The 4,691-nt window shown below is 52.3% G+C and overlaps 1 long non-coding RNA gene across 1 annotated transcript; it reads left to right on the forward strand.

The window, feature by feature from the left end:
* The first annotated feature begins 1,080 nt into the window (after positions 1–1,080).
* Positions 1,081–3,758, forward strand: LOC119872337. Its single transcript, XR_005360381.1, has 3 exons — positions 1,081–1,460; positions 1,659–1,804; positions 3,655–3,758. It is a non-coding gene; the product is annotated as an uncharacterized LOC119872337 (long non-coding RNA).
* Positions 3,759–4,691: the final 933 nt, after the last annotated feature.

Below are 4,691 nucleotides of genomic sequence, written 5' to 3' on the forward strand. Positions count from 1 at the left end.
GGTGAGGCATAGATGAGGCGAGATTGGCAATTTTGTAAATCAGGTGACAGGCAGACAGGATTCACTCTACTATTCCTTTTACTTTTGTTTATATTTGGAATTTTTTTTTTTGTAATCCAAAGTTTAAAAAGCAATGAAATATGAATTGCTCCGCCACGGTTCCCCTAAACACGTGCCCATAAAATCCCAAAGCACGCTGGGTGAGCATTATTCGCATCCCTCCCCCTCTCGCTGTTAGATGGGCCGCTTCCTAGGAGTGCAGGATGGTTTCCTATTATTTATGGGAGGGTTTGGGGGGAGGGGGCGTTGGAACATTTTATCCAGAGATCGGCAAATAATCGTTAGTTGAAGACATTGATTCAAATAAAATGAAGAGGGAGGAAAGAAACCCGGGAGCACGGGAAACACCATTTTGCCAACGCTAACTCCAGCTTCTCCAAAGGAAGGGTGTGAAGCGCGGGCGCTGCGGGACGGCCCTACCCCCGCGCTCCGGGCTGCGGGGCGTCCCCCGGCCGCGACCTCGCTGCCCCGACCTCGCTGCCCCGCGGCTGCCCCGACGGGCGTCGGAGGACACGAAAAGCACTTTACAGGAAAGTAACGCGGAACCAACGGGGTCCTTTCGGAGTGGGGACTGCGCGGAGCCTCCGGGGCCTCTCCCATCCCATTAGTGCAGAAAATGCGTTCTTTGGTACATTTCCTGGTTTTGTTTGTTTGTTTGTTTTGTTGTTGTTGTTGTTGTTGTTGTTTTTTAGTGTGCTTCTGTTGCCAGCGGACAGTCCCGTAAGGCTGCGGCGGGCTGGCGGCGCCCGAGGAGCCTGCAGACCCGCGGCCGGAGAGGAGCCCCTGCCCTGAGCCCGCGCGCCGGCCTCGCGGGGGGCAGGAGGGAGCGCGGGGAGGGCGGCGCCAGGTCTCCAGGCCTTACTGCACCCAGTCCGCCCGACGGTCCTGCGGAAGGGGCGCGGCTGTGCTGCCAGCAGCGGACCCGGGACCCCAGCACCCCGGACCCCTGATCCTCCCGGGAGCAGGGCAGGCCCGGCTGTCGCGCGCCACCTAGCGTTGGCCGCGCGCGGTGCCGGTCCCCTCCGCAATCGGAGCACCTGAGCCCCTGGTGGCACCAACCATCCCCCTCCCCGGCCCCCCGCGGACAAAGCAAAGCAGGGGGACCCCTGGATTTGGGAGCCAGGCCTGGTGTCACGAAACCCCGGGAGCCCGCAGGGAGGGCGCCGGGCGGGGAGGGGGACAGGGCCCTGCCCCTCCTCGAAGCATCCCTTCCTTCTTGTGTCACAGCAGCCGGAGTAGCCCTGCGCACATGTGAGGGCGCTTCCAGCTCTGGAAGTCCAGTGCAAGAGCACAGGTGCCCCGGAGCCCCTAGACCACCGGTGGAAACCCACAGACATACCCGCAGTCCCTGACCCTTGGTGGGTCACTGGGACTCACAGGAAACCCCCCCTAAAGGAGAAGTATGTGGGCCCCACCCCAGGCCAAATACACTGGGCAGGGAGGGGTCTGGGTATCAGTGTTTCCCAGTTTGCTAGATGTTCCCAAGGTAAGACTAAGGGTTGAGAGCACAGCCTCCCACCGGGGTGAGCCCGCTCACACCCCTGCACCCCCCTCCTCTGCTTCTTGAGCCCACCCTCATTTACTGCCTTTCTCCCAAGTTCACCGCTTTGAGTTCATCTACCCTGGAGAGTACAGGCTTGCATGCAACTCTGCTGGTGTCGCACCCTGTGCTCTCCTGCCACCCCGGATGCTGGCAGGGCAGGAGTGAGGGCAGACACACCCAGGGGCAGAATCAGGACTACAGGTGAGGGGCAGACATGGTCACCATGCAGGAGCAGGGAGGGGGCCCCCAGCCGAGCTGGGGACCACAGGATCTGGCCACAGGGAGGCAAAGAGGTGATGGGAGGTGCTATGGCAGGGACACCGAGACTCACACACACACACACACACACACACACGTGCCCACATAGTGTGCTATCACCTGCAAACATGAAGTCAGAGATAAAATTATCAACCCTTTCAAGCTGTCAGCAGCCAAGCCTCGAACCAAGTGTGGTTCACCAGCAGATGGACCACAGGCCGCTGAAGCCCGTCCTGCCGGGACCCTGGCTAACTACGTGCATTCCGGGGCCCTCCCCAGGCCCCGGGGAATCAGTCTCCAGCAAAGACATTCAGGAATCTCTGTCTTTAGAGAATTCACCCAAGGGAAGCTTTTTAAATCAGGGAGTTGGGAACCACTGCCCTCTGGGTTTCAAAACCTGGCTGATAATGAGATTTGGGAGCCTCTCCCGACAGACTCACACTGGAAATTCCTAAGTTCTGTTCCTCTCCTGCCTCCAGTCACCTCATAGAATTCTGCTTATTTTTGGAACCACACTCCCCTTGGGTTCAGCTCATCCTCCAGCTGTGTGGACAGAAACAAACTTCACTTTCCTCATCTGTGAAATGGGGCAGTTGTGCGGATTCGATGAGTTTGTTACACAGAGCGCTCAGAAGAGCATCTGCTATAGAATAAAGACAAAATACCTGCTCTTGTTATTATCATCAGTGGCTCTCCGCCCTGGGCTGCATAGGAGAAAAACCTTTGTCTGCTTTTAGCTAATTTGTTTTTAAATACCAGTGCCTGAGTCTCCCTTCAGAACAAGTCGGTGAGAAGCCACAGGTGACTGTGATGCAGGAGACCCAGCCCTGCCTTGGGATTTGCTTGGGTCCTTCAGTTACAGGTCCACGGTATCTGCAGGTCTTTTTGATCATTTTTTTTTAACTTTCTATTTTAAGATAATTACCCTATCATTTTAACAGCTGTGTGTTGGTCCATGGCCCAGACATGGCCTGATCTAGTTCTTCCCATGTTAATGGTGTCAGGCTATGCTGCTCCCAACAGCCCTGTGAAGTAAGACTGTCTCCCCTTGGAGGCGTGGCGGCAGCGCTGCCAAGTTCAGAGACTTTTAAGTGTATCATCCTACCTCAAGCAGCTGGAAAATGATAAAATAGCTCACTGGTCTTTCTGGTTGATTGTTCTGAGCTGTGTCTCAGTTAGTCAAGGATAAAGCCCGGTTCCTGGATATTTTTGTCCAAGATGAGTCAAATCTGGGTTCATCCCCTGTTAACCGCCTGAATTATGTCCCCACTCTGCCCCTGCCACACCCCTCCTCTCTGTCCCCCAACTCCTCATTCATATGTTGAAGCCCTAACCCTCAGAACCTCAGAATGTGACTGCATTTAGTGAAAGAATCTTAGATGTTAATTCAGGGGGGCCTGGCTGGCACAGTCATAGATGTTGGGTTTGTGAGTTCAAGCCCCATGTTGGGCATGGAGCCTACTTTTAAAAAAGTGAGAGAGACGTCAATTCAAAATGAGGCTGTTCGGTGGGTCCTAAATCCAATCTTACTGGAGTCCTTACAAGATAAGAAGAGCAAGAGACACAGGGATGCATGTGCCCAGAGGAGAGGGGAAGTGGAGGCAGAGGGAGAAGTTGCCTTTGTAAGCCAAAGGGAGAGACCCCGGGAGGAATCCAACCCACCAGCACCATGATCTCGGACTTCTAGCTTCCAGAGCTGTGAGAAATACATTTCTGTTGTATAGGGAACATGATCTGCTGTAATTTGTTGCAACAGCCCCAGCCAACTAATAGCTCCCCCACTCCATCTCTAGCCCCAGAGCTCAAGAGGGAAAAGGAACCAGAAGCCTGGCATGCGTGTTTCTTCCCATCCAATCTGCTGCCCTTCCAGACTGCTCAGCATAGCGCCTGGAACATGGTAAGCACACAGCTCTTTTTTTTTTTTTTTAAGATTTTATTTATTAATTCATGAGAGACGCAGAGAGAGAGGCAGAGACATAGGCAGAGGGAGAAGCAGGCTCCCTGCGGGGACCCCAATGTGGGACTCAATCCCAGGACTCCAGCATTACGCCCTGAGCCAAAGGCAGAGGCTCAACCACTGAGCTACCCAGGTGCCCCAGCACAGAGCTGTTCTTAATATGCACCAGACACCTGGACACATCCAGGAGTATACCCCTCCTGCGTCTGAGTGGTATCCCCACTTTCCAGATGAGGAAACTGAGTCTTAGAAAGGGTATGTAACTTTTCTGGGGTCATACAGCTTTTAAACAGAGAGCCAGGATGAAGCAGTCACACCCAGGTAGTTTGATTCCAGATCCCATGCCGTTTCTAATGTATTTAGCCAAGTTTACTGAGGTATAAATTACATTTATTTAGTCAAGTTTATTGATGTGTAAATTATATATATACACATGTATATATAAAATTATATTATTATAATCGTATATATAATTATAATTAAAATGCATAGGTTTAAGTCTACAGTCAGATGAATTTTGACAGATGCACACATCCACATAACCACTCTCACAATCAAAATATAGAACATTGCATCCTTCCAGAAAGTTCCCTCATTCTCCTTTATAGTCAGTTCCCCGAACATAACCACAATGCTCCAGGCAACTACTGACCTGATTTCTGTTGCTTGTGCCAGAACTTTGTATAACTACAACCATGCCGAGTGTACTGTTTTCTTTTGATCAGCACATGTCACGGAGACCCAACCATGTTCCTTGTCCAACAGCTCTTCTTTCCTTGTCATTGCAGTATTGAATTCTGTAGAATAGCTATATCACAGTGTGTGTATCCATTCCTCAATAGATGGACACTTGGGCTGTTTCTACTTTTTAGC

The sequence above is a fragment of the Canis lupus genome, chromosome 6, assembly GCF_011100685.1.
Source record: "Canis lupus familiaris isolate Mischka breed German Shepherd chromosome 6, alternate assembly UU_Cfam_GSD_1.0, whole genome shotgun sequence".
Classification (NCBI taxonomy): domain Eukaryota; kingdom Metazoa; phylum Chordata; class Mammalia; order Carnivora; family Canidae; genus Canis; species Canis lupus.